At 41.1% G+C, this 16,011-nt stretch overlaps 1 protein-coding gene across 1 annotated transcript in view; it reads right to left on the reverse strand.

Annotated features, from left to right (window-relative positions):
* Positions 1-14,225, reverse strand: part of REST (RE1 silencing transcription factor) — an 84,161-nt gene extending 69,936 nt beyond the window's left edge. Inside the window, exon 1 of the mRNA XM_047856687.1 lies at positions 14,148-14,225. The gene's annotated coding sequence lies outside the window, so the exon portion shown is untranslated. The remainder of the gene's footprint in view (positions 1-14,147) is intronic.
* Between the last annotated feature and the right edge of the window lie 1,786 nt (positions 14,226-16,011).

Consider the following 16,011-nt stretch of genomic DNA (forward strand, 5'->3'; position numbering starts at 1 on the left):
AAAATAAGAATAATAGTTTCTTTAATAATATTTCTTTTTCCTTTAAAAGATAATAAATAACAGAAATTGTGGAGTTATATGTTGCACCATAAGATCTGGACAGTTGAAAGCTCTCTTTACAATAACTTTGTTTGTTTTTAGTTTAATTTTATTTTTTATCAAAAAATTTTTTTAATGTTTATTTATTTTTGAGAGAGAGAGAGGGAGAAACAGAGTATGAGTAGGGGAGGGGCAGAGAGCAAGGGAGACACAGAATCTAAAGCAGGCTCCAGGCTCTGAGCTGTCAGTACAGAGCCCAACGTGGGGCTCAAACCCATGAAAAGCAAGATCATGACCTGAGCTGAAGTTGGACACTTAACCACCTGAGCCATCCAGATGTCCTGTTGTGGTTTTTTTTTTAAGTTTATTTATTTATTTTGAGAGAGAGAGAAAATGAGAGTGAGCCAGTGGGGGGGGGGGGCAGAAAGAAAGGAAGAGAGAGAGAATCCCAAGCACTGATAGTGCAGAGCCTAAGATGGGGCTTGAACTCACAAACCATGAGATCAAAACCAAGAGTTGGACACTTACCAACTGAGCCACCCAGGTACCCCTACAATAATTTTGAATCAAAGAAAAATCCAACAGAATATCCAAGACTAAACTGCAAACTATATAGAAGACAAATATTATGAAATTTCTAGATATTTTCATGGTTTCAAAGTGTCTCTTCATATATTGTTTATTAGTTGTAAGAAGCACATGAGCATACAGTGAAGAAACTGGGCAACACCTTGACTGGATGATTGAAATTAATATCGTCATAGAGGCAGAAAGATATCTTGTGATACCCTGAAAAGGTCACAAATCACTTATGGCAATGTAAAACCAGGTTGTAATCAGAAGTAAACCCAAACTGAAGAACTGATCTATATTCTTTTTTTTTTTAAGTTTATTTACTTAAATAAGTAAATATTTAAGAGGGAGAGACAGAATCCCAAGCAGTTTCTATGCCAACCAGCACAGAGCCCCACACAGGGCTCAAACTCAAGAACTGTGAGATCATGATCTGAGACCAAGTGTCCATCGCTCAATGACTAAGCCACACATGAGGCCCATCTGACCTGTATTCTTTTAAAAATGTCAGTGCTGTGAAACACGGGTTATTTCACATTAAAAGAGACTAAACAGACATGACAACTAAATTCAACTAAATGTCTTCCTGGACTGGGTCTTGCACTAACAGGAAAAACAATATTATAAAGAACATTATTGGAACAATTCACAAAATGAGACTATGGATTATAGATTAGATTAAAGTAATGTACCAATAGTTTTGTATGAAATGTTGTCCTTCAGGGGTGCCTGGCTGGCTTAGTAGGTAGAGCATGCAACTCTTGATCTTGGGGTTGTAAGTTCAAGCCCCATGTTGGGTGTAGAGATTACATTAAAAAAAGAAAAATCTTAAAAAAATGAAATGCTGGGGCGCCTGGGTGGCGCAGTCGGTTAAGCGTCCGACTTCGGCCAGGTCACGATCTCGCGGTCCGTGAGTTCGAGCCCCGCGTCGGGCTCTGGGCTGATGGCTCAGAGCCTGGAGCCTGTTTCCGATTCTGTGTCTCCCTCTCTCTCTGCCCCTCCCCCATTCATTCTCTGTCTCTCTCTGTCCCAAAAATAAATAAACGTTGAAAAAAAAAAATGAAATGTTGTTCTTCAGAAGTACATGTAATTGTAGTAAGAGGTGTAGTAAAGGAGAGTCATATATGCAATTTACTCTCAAATGGTTGATAAAAAATTATGCATAATTATGCATGCATCGATATACATCTATAGAGACAGTGAATTATAAAGCAAAAGTGGCAAAATGTCAAAAATTGATAGATTTTTTGTGAATGTACTGATTGCAACTTAATTGTTCACTTTAAAATGGATAATTTTAGGGTTCCTGGGTGGCTCAGTTAGTTAAGGGTCTGACTCTTGATTTTGTTTCAGGTCATGATCTCATGGTTCATGGGTTCAAGCCCCACACTGAGCTGTATGCTGAGAGCATGGAGCCTGCTTGGGATTCTCTCTCTCTCTCTCTCTCTCTCTCTCTCTCTGTCCCCCCAAACATAAATAAACTTTAATAAATAAATAAGTGAAATAGTTAATTTTATATTATGTGAATTTCACCTCTATGAAAAAAGATTGATGGATTTCAGCAAAGGGTATTAGGGTATCCAGGATTTCTGTGTACTAATCTTGCAATATTTCTATAAATTTGAAATTATAAAAAATAAAGAAGAAGAAGAGGGGTGCCTGGGTGGCTCAGTCAGTTAAGTAGTTAAGCATCTGACTTTGTCTCGGGTCATGATCTCACAGCTTATGAATTCAAGCCCTGTATTGGGCTCTCTGCTGTCAGCACAGACCCTGCTTCGGATCCTCTGTCTGCCTCTCCCTGCCCCTCCCCTGCTTGCACTGTCTCTCTGCCTCTCTCAAAATAAATAAATAAACTTAAAGAAAAAAGTTACAGAATCTCTATGTGTCACTTAGTTTCCAGGAAAATGGACACCCTAATAGGTGGTTCAACAGAGAAGATTTAATTTTGAAATTAAAGCACTTTAGACAGATCTTAAAGGACAAAAAGAAGGAAAGGGACACTGAGGTAACTTCAAGGTAATGCCTGCAGGTAAGAGCTGCCATGCTCTGACAGAGGTCCCACCGAGCTGAGACTCAGGCCTTTGAGGGGGTACAGTGGGGCTGGTTCAGGGAGCATGGGAAAAGAATCTGGAGGCTAAAACCAGCTGCTGTTGCTACCACCATAGTAAAAAGGCATTGATGGCTGAAGTTTGAGTTTCCTTCTCCTGCCTTCAAACCCCCCCTCTAGTATCTCCTACTGGTAGAACCTAAAAGCAGCCAGCTGACACAGAAGGAATACAGCTTGTAGAGTTCCATCCCCACCTCACAAAGTCCAGCATGGAGGATTCAAAACCACTAGCATGTAAGACTCAAAGTACTTGGAAAAGCAATTCTTTCTGGATTTGGATTTGACAGATAATAGCTTAACAATAGACATGCTCTACATATCAGAATTCTGAGATGCATATATAAAGCCCACCTTGAAAGAAAAGTCACAGTTTTAAATACAAAGACTAATATAGATTGATTCATGTTATTTAATAATAATGTATATTTATTTAATGTAACTTATTTAATAGTAGTAGTATTAGTATTAGCATTTGTAACTTCTATAAACTGACCTCAAACACTAATCTAACAAATACTGAACCACAGCTCCTATGGAAAATATAGAGTTAGCTTCCTGTGGCCCTCTGGTCACAATATTTTTGTCAAATAATCAATGCATAACTTTGTTTATGGGTGTTTTGCTTAAAAACAGCTTGTTTATTATATATTGTTAATAGATTAACATTGAAGTCATGCCCAACAGCACTATAACTCATGTCTAAATAAAGCTAATCTAACACATGTAATTTTTCCTTAAGGTACATCACAACATTCTTGCACTTAGGAACATTAGGCAGCACCTCAGCACTTAATGTAAGGGTATAAACAGTGAAATCACAAGTAAATAGATAAACAGCCACACAAAAATGTGGAATAAGAAGGCAGAGTGTCACCTTATTCAACCTCAGATGGGAACAAGAACAACAACCAACTCATTTTTTTGCCATTCTACACATGTCTGAGAATGACTTCAAAAGCACCTGAAGACTGACTGTATGTAAGTGTGGTAGGCAATATTGACATAGCTCTAGCGATCCCTAATACCTGTATTCACACCCTTGTGAATTCTCTTCCCCTGGAGCATGGACCAGACCTAATGATTTCCTTCTAATAAATAAAATTCAGCAGTAGTGATGGATTGAAACTTCTGTAAGTAGATTACTGTAGGGAAGGAAGAAAATCCTTTGCCTTTTATCCTTCTAAGTCCTCAGCTAGGGCCTTTGTAACAAAAGACATATTAAAAGAGAAAAACAAAATGACATTATTAACATGCATATCTCATATATACATGGGAGAGACTTGGAAAGAGTAACTCAAAGAGGTGGCTTAGAACTCTGACTTATATATATCTTCAACAAAGAACAATAAATCTGTAGAGAAATGACAGGGCAAAGGAAAGTAATTTTATACTTCCAAGGGTGGCAAACTGTGGGAAAGTAAATATATGGGAAACTAATGGCAAATAAAAGCCAGTTAGGGAGTGCCTGGCTGGCTCAGTCCAAAGAGCATGTGACTCGATCTTGGGGTTGTGAATTCAAGCCCCACTTGGATGTAGATGTTACTTAAAAATAAAATCTTAAAAAAAAAAAAAGAAAAGGCTATTTAGTAAAATTTGTTATGTTGATTCCTCTAGTGTCACCTCCAGGATGCTATGGGTCTAAAATTGTCTCTGGTAATTAACTTTTGTCCTCTCTGGTAGAAAGGGAGGAGGGATACCTTTTAATATTTATGTCCTACTTTTGGGCAAATGGGGGAGGGCAGGGAGATTTTCTTGTATCTGCTTCTCAATTGTATTCAGCTCAAAATAATTCTTATTTTTGTTTTTTTTAAGTTTATTTATTCATTCTGAAAAAGAGAGTGCATACATGCAAGTGGTGGAGGGGCAGAGAGAGAGGGAGAGAGAGAATCCCAAGCAGGATCTACACTGTCAGTGCAGAGCCTGATGTGGGCCTTGATCTCACAAACTGTGAGATCATGACCTGAGCCAAAATCAAGAATTGGACGCTTAACTCACTGAGCCACCCAGGTGCCCCTCAAAATTATTTTTATAACAAAGAGACCTATTTTGGGGTGACATATCCTGGGTGACATATTCCTTCATTACAAAATACTGCTACTGTCATCTTACTGGTCCTTTTTATCCCCGGCTGTTCTCTCATGCCTGCTCTGTTGGTGAAGGCCAGCTGTCAAGGAATTAACAACCAACCTCAGACCAATAGCCAAAGGGGAACTGAGCCACTGAGTGAGCTTGGAAGTCGTTCTATCCCAGTTGAATCTAGGGATGACTGTGTTATTGGCCAATACCTTAAATGCAGCCTCACCATAGATCCTAAAGCAGAGGGCCCAGTAAAGCTGGGATTTTTGACCCACAGAAACTATAAGATAATACATGTATGCTGTTTTACAGACACACGGGAAGACGCTCAACATCACTAATCTTCAGGGAAATGCAAATCAAAACCACAATGACATATCACCTTACACCTGTCAGAATGGCTATTATCAAAAAGACAAATAACAAGTGTTGGAGAGGGTATGGAGAAAAGAGAACTCTTGTACACTGTTGGTGGGAATTTAAATTTTTTTAATGTTTATTTTTGAGGGGGAGAGAGAGAGAGAGAGAGAGAGAGGCAGAGTGTGAGTGGGGGAGGGGCAAAGAGAGGGAGACACAGAATCTGAAGCAGGCTTCAGGGTCCAAGCTTTCAGCACAGAGCCTGACGCAGGGCTCGAACCCATGAACCATGAGAATATGACCTGAGCCGAAGTTGGACAATTAACCTAATGAGCCACCCAGGTGCCCCACTGTTGGTGGGAATTTAAGTTGGTGCAACCATTATGGAAAACAGTATGGAGTTTCTTCAAAAAATTAAATATAGGACCAGCAATTCCACTTCTGGGTATTTATCCCAAGGAAACTAAAATACTAACTTGAAAAGGTATATGCACCCCTATGTTCACTGTAGCATTATATACAATAGCCAAGACACAGAAACAACTTTAGTGTTCACTGAAGGATGAATGGACAAAGAATATGCAGTATGTAGGGATGCCTGGCTGGCTCAATTGGTAGAACATGAGATTCTCAATCCTGGGGCTGTGAGTTCAAGCCCCACATTAGGCATGCAGCCTACTTTAAAAGAAAGAATATGTGGTATATATAAAAACAATGGATATTACTCAGCCATAAAAAACAATGAAATCTTGCCATTTGTGACAACATAGGTGGACCTAGAGGGTATCATGCTAAGTGAAATGAGTCAGAGAAAGGCAAATACTATATGATTTCATTTATATGTGGAGTCTAAAAAACAAAACACATGAACAAACAAAAAGCAGAAACAGACCCATACATACAGAGAAGAAACATGATTGTCAGAGGGAAAGAGGGTATGGGAGGATGGGCAAAAAGGAATGAGGGGAGTAGTAGGTATAGGCTTACAATTATGGAATGAATAAGTCACAGGGATGAAAGGTACAGCAACAATGCATACAGTCAATGAAATTGTAAGTGTTGTATGGTCACAGATGGAAGCTACACTTGTGGTGAACACAGCATGACATACAGAGTGTCATATCACTATGTTGTACACCTGAGATGAATGTACCAGTGTGTGTCAACTATAATTTGATTTTTAAAAAAAAATTTTTTTTAACGTTTTATTTATTTTTGAGACAGGGAGAGACAGAGCATGAACAGGGGAGGGTCAGAGAGAGGGAGACACAGAATCTGAAACAGGCTCCAGGCTCTGAGCTCTCAGCACAGGGCCCGACACGGGGCTCGAACTCACGGACCGTGAGATCATGACCTGAGCCAAAGTCGGCCGCTTAACTGACTGAGCCACCCAGGCGCCCCTAATTTGATTTTTTTTAAGTATGTTGTTTTACATCACCAAATTTTAGGGTAATTTATTAACAATAATTAGTAATAGGCAACTAATACAATAAGAAAAATTAAACAAATTAAGCACTGAGTATAAAAACATTTTTAAAACCAGAATAAACATAAGGAAAGCAAAGATTGGGTGCCTGGGTGGCTCAGTCGGTTAAGCATCCGACTTCAGCTCAGGTCATGATCTCACGGTTTGGGAGTGCGAGTCTCACATCCAGCTCTGTGCTGACAGCTCGGAGACTGGAGCCTGCTTCATATTTTGTGTCTCCCTCTCTTTCTGCCCCTCCCCCTTGAGTGCTCTCTCTCTCTCTCTCTCTTTCAAAAATAAATAAACATTTAAAAAAAATTTTTTAAAAAAGGAAAGCAAAGATCAAATCCAAAAATCAACAAATTAGAGATTTAAAAAATTGTAGAATTGAAAAATAAATCCAAGAACCAACTCTTTGAAATGCAGTAAACTACTAACTTACCCAAGAAATAAAAAAGAAGAGGGGCACCTGGGTGGCTTAGCCAGTTAAGCATCTAACTCTTGATTTTGGTTCAGGTCTTGATCTCATAGTGAGATTGAGTCCCATGTCAGGCTCTGCACTGACAGTGGGGAGCCTGCTTGGGATTCTTTCTCTCCCTCTCTCTCTGCCCCTTCTCTACTTGCACACACATTCACTCACTCTCTCTCTCAAAATAAATAAGCATTAATAAAAATAATAAAAAAGAAGAAAACATGAATATACAAAATAAAAATGAAGATGGGAAAATAAGCACAGATACAGAAAATTTTTATTTTGTTTTTTGTTTATTTTTGAGAGAGAGAGAGAGCAGGGGAGGGGCAGACTGTGGATCTGAAGCGGGCTCTGCAATGACAGCAGGGAGTCTGATGCCACGCTTCAACTTACAAACCATGAGATCATGACCTGAGCTGAAGTCAGACAGCTGACTGAGCCACCCAGGTGGCCCTAGAAAAAGATTGTAAAGTACTTGGTTGAGAGGTAGGTCTACTCTCTGTTGGTACTGTGTCTCTTCAGCTTGAGCAATAGCTTCAATAAAGCTTTGCCTGCCTTTACTGGGCAAAGGAAAGAAGAAAGAAAGAAAAAAGTACTTGACTGGAAAGAAAGAAAGAAAGAAAGAAAGAAAGAAAGAAAGAAAGAAAAGGAAGAAAAGGAAGGAGGAAAGAGAGAGAGAGAAGGAGGGAGGAAGGAAGAAAGAAGAAAGGAAAGTACTTGATTCAACTTTATAAATTATTAAAATTACTAAAAGAAAATGTTTATTTCATACATGAGTCCCTTCCTTTTCCCTATGGGGAAGTCAAATGATATAAATATAGGCTTTGTGGCTTTATCCTATTCTCTGTAATTGAGGGTGAAATTGGGTGAAAATCTTACAAAGCAGTATTTTTCAATCTGCATGTCACAACCTATCAATGGCTATGAAATCTGTGTCATGAATCTTGACCAGAATTTTAAAATAACATAGAATATAAAAATCAGAGTGGAATACATGTTATTAATAAAATATAATAAGGATAAGTGTTGTTTTCATAAAACTTGTACTTCAGATACGTGTGTGTGAATGTGTACACATTAGTTGTGGTATAAAAGTGTATTTTTTACTCTTTGTCCAAGTCAAAAGCATTTGAGATTCACTAGTGCAGGTCTCGGGGTATGTGGAAAGTAATTACATACACAAAGATAACTCCCTAGAGTATCTTTAATTGGGAGCTCCAACACAGAAACAGGATGGTACAACTTTTATCCATTAAAATGTATGCCACAATCTTATAGGTTTCAAACTGACTCATTTTTTCCAGGGGTTAACTTTGCTTTCTCTACCTGCTGTATAGTATCATTGGCGATTTCCATCTGTTCCAATGATCTTGTATTTCATGGCAACTGTTAGACTTCTTCAGTTTTATCCATTTTAAAATTATGGGTGCATGTTTTTTATATCGAGAATTTGTTCATTTCTTGCTACATGGTGGATTCCTGAATTTTATGTTATTTTTCCTTTAGTTTTAAGTTATATGTATGTTTTCCATATGGAATCTATCTGCCAAACATATGGAAAAACAAAATAAAAACACTGAAGATCAAGCCATTTCACCAGCCCTTTGGGTTGCCCTTACCTCCTAACTTAACTCCTTCTTCCTGCTCTTCTCTGCTTTCCTCCTAAATATTGCATTGAGAAGGCATATTGGCATTCCTCTCTCTCAGCCTTCACTCTGGGGGAAGGGCTGCCATGGTATAAATAGACCAATGGAAAAGCCTATGTATCAGGGAACTGAACACTGGCTAACAGCCAACAAAGACCTGAGCTCTGACAACGGCCACACAAGTGAGCTTGGAAGTAGATCCTCCCCTAGTTGAGCCTTGAGACGACTGAGGATCTGTCCTGGCTGACAACATAATTGCTTCCTTGTGAGAGACCCTGAGCCGAAACGAAGGACCCAGCAAAGATGTATCTGGATTCTTGACCCACAGAAACTGTGAGATAATGTTTGCTGTCTTAAGTTGGTATGATTTGGGGTAATTTGTCACACAACAAAGGGGCAAGTCACCCATTGTTTGAGCTTTGGTTGGAGATGTGGCTCAGCCTCTATCAGAGGTGTTGAAAGGAGCCAGGTATGGTTTGTCCTCAGTTCCTGATGAATTTGGGCACATGTGAGCACATGACCCAGGCTCACCCTATCCAGGAAGGGCCTAGGATTTAGCGACCAAAATCCCTAAAGAAGTAGGGATGGCTGAGGAATGATTCTTTACAATGCTCTCCCCTCACCCCCAGCTACACCAAGTGTTCCACAGCAGAGGTACCAATGCCAACTTCCTAGCAAGACTGTTACTTCAGAGGACTCTGGCCCTCAATTTCCCTTATCTTTAAAATGGAGATAACAACAGTTCCTTTAATGTAGGTTTGCTGTGAAGATTACATGAATCCAAATGAAGTGCTTAGGTCAGCATACTGGCATACAGTAAGTGCTATCTTATTTTATTTTATTTAAAAAAATTTTTTTAATGTTTAATTAGTTTTGAAGGAGAGAGAGACGGAGAGTGAGCGGGGGAGGGGCAGAGAGAGGGAGACACAGAATCCTAAGCAGGCTCCAGGCTCCGAGCTGTCAGCACAGAGCCAGATGTGAGACTTGCACTCACAAACCGTGAGATCATGACCTGAGCCAAAGTCAGACACTTAACTGACTGAGCCACCCAGGGGCCCCTGGTAAGTGCTATTTTAATGTTGACTTTTATTATTATTTTACACGTGAGGAAATTAAGGCCCAGAACAATAATTTGCCAGGATTGGAACTCATACTGAACAAGTGGAAGGGGATATAAGAAAATGGGAGCTCCTTACCCCTTTGCTTTTAGGAAACTTGCAGAAAGATGCTCTAAAACTGAGAGTTGCTGACACTGAAGACAGAGAATCAATGGGAGAGTTTTGAGTAACAATGTGGAGTCATGCTTTACCACTCCCAAGGCATTTGGTCTCCCCTGCATGGGAGAGAGTTCAGATTCCCAGTGTAGTTTGCTTCTTCAGGGTTGAGCTGCTAAGAAACCTTGAATTGAGTAGTGGGATCAGGGCAGCTCCACGTTTTCCCTGTGGGCTATCTCAAATAGTTAACACTTACCGTGTGACTGGCACTAGTCTACCACATGCTTTTTTTTTTTTTTTTTTTTTTTTTTTTGGCATTAACTTATCCCAGAAGCCTTATGGGGTAGTTACTATCTCCATTTTACAGATGAGGGAACTAAAGCACAGAGAAGTTAAGTAACTTACCCAAGGTCACACAGCTAGTGAATAGCAGAGCTTTGAATTTGGGCAGTTTAGCCCCAGATTATGCTCCTAACCACTGTGTTTCCCTGCCTCTCAGGTGAAGTGCTTCAGTCCTCCCAACCTCTAAGCAGTCTCATGCAAGCGCTCAGCAACTACCTCATGTGCTGGTCACTATGGTCGGCTGAGTGCTGGTGCCCAAAGATACCCAAATCCTAATGTCCAGAACCTGTGAATGTTACCTTGCATGGCAAAAAAGATTTTACAGATGTGATTCAACAGAGATTATCCTAGATTATTCAGGCAGGCACTAACTGTAATCACAAGTGCCCTTATGACAGGGAGCCAGAGGGGATTTGAGTAGAAAAGAGCAAGTAGGAGACCTGAGGGTGGAAGCAAGAGGTTGGAGTGATTCAAGGAAGGAGTCAGGAGTTAAGGATGAAGGCAGCCTCGAGAAATTAGAAAGGGCAAGAAAATGGATTCTGCCATACAGCACCAAAAAGAGCCACTCTGCCTACAGCTTGCCTTTAGCTCAGGAAAACTGATTTCAGACTTCTGACTTCAGGAACTGTAAGAAGGGGCACCATAATGGCTCAGTCAGTTAAGCATCCGACTTTGGCTCAGGTCATGATCTCATGGTTGGTGAGTTCAAGTCTGGCATCGGGGCTCGCTTCAGATCTTCTGTCTGTCTGTCTGTCTCTCTCTCAGCCCCTCCCCCACTCGAGGTCCTCTCTCTCTTCCTCCCACTCTCTCTCTCTCAAAAATAAACATAAAAAAAAAAAAAGAAGCACCATATTGCAGAGATGCTGAACCAAAAAAAAAAAAGTGTAAGAAAACAAATTTGTGCTTTTTTAAGCCACTAAATTTGTGGTCATTCGTTACAGCAGCAATAGGAAACCAATACAGTCACCAACTTCAAGGGTGCCTCATTTCTGGGGTCACGGCATTAGGGCAGGGATTACAGCCAATTCTACCCCCTTCGTCCCTGCCCCCCATCAGTCATCTGTCACACCATGTGCCAGCAGCTTCCATTCCTTCATTCACTTATTTACTGAGTGCCTCTTAGGGTCTAGGCACTACTAGAAGTCCTGGGCTTATAGTCAGCAGTAAACAAGACAAAAATGTTACCTCACAGCTTCCATTCCAATGGAAGAGAGAGACCAAACACACACAAATGAAGAAATAAATTCTCTGAAGACAATTTGTTTAGCTTAGGCCTCAGTCATCACTCACCTGGGAAACTTCACCTGCCTTTTCATGAAAGACATCCTTGTCCAGTTTCTTTGTGAGCCAGACCCTGTGTGAGGCTCCTTCACTCTTGGGCCCCCTCACCCTAACCAATGCATTTACCACACCAGAGTTCTTTCCTTTTTTAAAAATTTTTAAAAGTAATCTCCATGCCCAACATGGGGCTTGAACCCATCACCCTGAAACCAAGAGTTGCGCGCTCCACCTCCTGAGCTGGCCAGGTGCCCCCAGTGTTATTTCTTCAATGGCCCATCATCTCTGAGGGATCAAGACCAAATTCCTTAGCACAGCTCAAAAGATCCTTCTGGCTTTGGTTCCTGCTCCCCACTCAGCCTCATCCCACCCTTCCCTTGCTCTGCCTGACCTTGCCCTCCAGTTCGGCTGACCCGCTGGTGTTTTTTAACAAGGCCAGGACCCTTCTCTAGGCCTTTGTCGGCCTACTCACCTGCCTAGGATGCCCTTCCCCATTCCTCTTATGGAAAGCCTTACCAGGACCCCCAAGTCTGCGTTGGTTTTCCAAGGTTGGTCTCCTCCTTGGGGAATGGGACTGCCCACTTCATTTGTCTTGGAATTGTTAGTGTGCTGTACAAAACCTCCAGGCACACAAGAAGCCCTCATAAACATTTCCTGAATGAACGAGTGTAAGTGAAGAGGTTTCGCACATCTAACCCTAGGAGTGAAGAGAAAGAAGTCATTCATGAGAGCTAGGTGTGCCTTTCAGAGAATGTGAAATTTCAGACATGCTTCGTGGAAGGGCCAAGGCTTGGCAGGGCTTCTCCAGGCTGGCAAGCTGGAGCGGGTTTTGGGAGACCAAGCTGAGCTTAGAAGGTTGGGGAGGAGGCTGAGGGGAGGAAGCTTATTAGTCATGGCTGCAGGAAGGAAGTTTGAAGAAAACAGAAAGGTTTTTAAAATCACCTTGTTGAGGTGCATGGGCCTTCATTATTTAGGTGTCAGAAAACTATTACAGGGGGCAAGTTGTTGGGCTTCGATGTACTGATGTACTGGACCATTAGGAGGCCCTTCTCTAGAGACGTGTTACAAAGAGCCACTTCTTAATGCACATCTCTGCCTGGTAAACCACTCATCCCTGAAGGAAAGAACTGGAATGCTTCTTCCTTTATTTGGGCCAGGCTGCTTTCAGATGGCTCAGACTGCCCCCCTGGGAAGGGAGAGGAAAAAGGTAGGAGGAAGAAGTCAGAGCTAGGAGGCAGTCAAGCCCAGAGAAGACAAGTTGCTAGAGAAGCCCCAGAATCTTCAGTGGGCTGATTCTGTGATCCGAAGGCACTCTTAAAGCTGGAAGGGGAGTGGTATTGTCTTTGTGTCTAAAGCTTGTTTATTCCCCTGGGGCTGGTTCTTTGATTGCTGTGCTTTAGAATATTTGCATATCAATTAGACACAATGGGACAATAGTCACACAAACCCCCAGGTGGGCTGGTCTCTGGACCAAGTTGAAGGAAGGTTGACCTTCAACTCTTCTGGGAATCTCTACAGCAATTTAAGGGACTGAAGAGCTTATTCAGAAGATGGGCTGGGTGGGGCCCAAACTTGTATTCTTTTTTAACTGTTTTCAGGCTGAGAGGAGATAGGAGAGGATGACATTTCTCTCTGGTACCAGCTCCCCAGCTCCCCCTCACTCCAGCCCTGCGTGCTGCCACTTTTCTCCACATCCCCCCACGCACTGCCACTAAAAGGGCAGCACCCCACTCCAGTTGCCACCAGATGTAGAATTTTCCAAGGGGCTAGCATTTCTGGTTGTTCCTGATCTGTGAGTGAATCCTGATGCCAAATCTCTTCCCTGTGTCTGTGTCTTGATCCCTTCACCAGCCCCACATGGTGTCATTTCACTCAACATTTCTTTAAAGACTGGTGTTGTCCTCTCATACTGAAATGGTTGCTACTAGTGACACTGTGGAACTTCTGCAGAAAAATGGAACCCTTCAGTGATTGAGGAATAAAAAATGTTTAAATATAATTTCAAAAAAATTGAGGACCTTATATACATAGACATCATACCTCTTGTAGAAAAGATTGCTCATCACTAATCCATGCTTGGTTTACTGCCTTCCCAAAGTTTCACAGGAGATGCATACAGGTCCCTTAGTAGCCAAGACTGTGGGATCTGTGAACCTTGAGGCTGTGTCATTTATTCCGGAAGCTGACACACAGCTGACATTCAGTAAACACATTCGTATATTTAGGAGCGAAGCCACCAGTAGTCTCTGGGCTGACTTCTCCCTCATGCCCCACCCTTTCTGCATAAATCATCAACTCAGGTCTCACTCCTGCAAAACCAAACCAAACAAGTATCTCCATAACCCCTCCCCCACCTCACCCCACTCCCTCACTTGCCCCTGCCGGCTTCCTTAGCTCCCTTTGTAGGAAAAAAGAGCTCCACTTCTATTCACTCACTATCCCCCAATATTATGAAATCTGCCTTGAGTATCCATTACTCACAGAAACTGTACCCACTACATTCGTCAGTAGCCTCTTCATTGAGAAACCAGTCCGGCCCTGTTTAGTCTTTAGCGTGTGCTGTTGTTGATGGTTTTACCTGGACATGCTTCCATCATGGCTTCCCCAACGACATGCTATTCCAGTTCTCTAAGGACCTTTTCAGGCCACTTCTTCCCTCCTCCACTTCAGAGCCTTTTGTAATTTTTACTCATGACCTCATAAACACAGGAGTTGCCAAGGATTCTAATACTGATCTCCACCCCCCCCCCCCCCCCCCGACCCTTTCGCTCATCTAGACCATTGCTCCCAAATGTGCTCCACCTGGACCAGCAACATTGGCTTCATTGAGAGCTTGTGAGAAATGCAGAATCGCAGGTCCTACCTTGAGCTTCCTGCATCAGAATCCGCACTTTTACTGAGTGACTCATCTGCACCTTAAAGTTGAAGAAATTCTGGTCTATAGCAGTGTTGTCCAATAGAAATATAAAGTGGGCCCCATGTGTAATTAAAATGTCTAATAACTACACTTAAAAAGCTGACGAGATACAAGTGAAATTGTGATCATGTAGTTCATTTAACTCAATATATCCACAATGTTGTAACTTCAACATGTAACACGTATAAAAATTATGGAAATATTTTATGTTCCTTCTTTTGTAGTAAGTTTTTGAAATTCAGAGTATATTTTATACTTACAGCACACCTCAATTCACCCCACCACAATTTTTAAAAAATATTTATTTTTTTTGAGAGAGTGAGGAACAGAGTGCAAGCAAGGGAGGGGCAGAGAGAGAGGGAGACAAGGAATCCGAAGCAGTCTCCAGGCTCTGAGCTGTCAGCAGAGTTGGAAGAAGGGCTCAAACTCACGAACCAACTGTGAGATGATGACCTGAGCCAAAGTAGGATGTTTAACCAACTGAGCCACCCAGATGCCTCCACTCTACCACATTTTAAATCTTCTATAGCCACATGGCTGATGCCTACAGTATTAGTCAATGCAGCTGTAGAGTTTAGCATGAATATAAGAATTTAGGGTTTCAAGTGAAATAATCTGAGTGTGATCTAACTTCAGCACTTCTTAGCTTTGTGATCGTGTGCAAATTTCCCTCTCTGCATTTCCTTTCCTCATGTTAGCAGAGAATAATATTCACTAACAGAGTCTCAGTAAAGATTAGAGATAATGAATATAAATGTATGCAGCACATGATAAATGGTGACTATCTATACTTTTCTTTTTGGAGATTTATCTCATTACAGTAAAACCATGGTTTACGAACATAATTTGTTCTGGAAACATGCTTGTAAACCGAAGCATTTATATATCAAAATGAATTTCAAGAACCATTGCCTCATGTGATATTCGGCATCATGTACTGCTTGTCATATTGCAAGACATTGCTCATTTATCAAGTTAAACTTTATTAGAAATGTCTGCTTGTCTTATGGAACACTTGCAGAACAAGTTACAACCCAAGGTTTTGCTGTATATGCAAGGTTTGCCTCCTTGACAGACAACATGTTAATTATTATTATTTGCAAAAGGCTTTTTATAAGTGTAATGGTTATTAAAAGATTGTTTTAGTGCTTCTTCATATGATTCTTCATAGCTGATTCAAAATGTAAACGATTTATTTTTTTAAGTTTTTATTTAAATTCCAGGTAGTTAACGTATCAAAATGTAAACAATTTAAATCTATTTAAATCCTTGCTTTCTAACGTTATATAATGGCAGACTCTGGAGCCAGACTTCCTAGGTTCAAATCCTAGCTTTGTCACTTACCAGCTGTGCCTCAGTTTCCTCATCTAAAATAGGACTCCTAATAGTCTCTATCCTATGGAGTTGTTGCAAAGACTAAATACATAGAAATTCCTCACACCAGTACCTGACCCATAGAGGTGATGTGGGATTGTCGAGCCTACCAAAGAATTCTTGAGATGTTTTAGGTGCAGAATGGTAGTTT

This window comes from Prionailurus viverrinus, chromosome B1, assembly GCF_022837055.1.
Source record: "Prionailurus viverrinus isolate Anna chromosome B1, UM_Priviv_1.0, whole genome shotgun sequence".
Taxonomy (NCBI): Eukaryota; Metazoa; Chordata; class Mammalia; order Carnivora; family Felidae; genus Prionailurus; species Prionailurus viverrinus.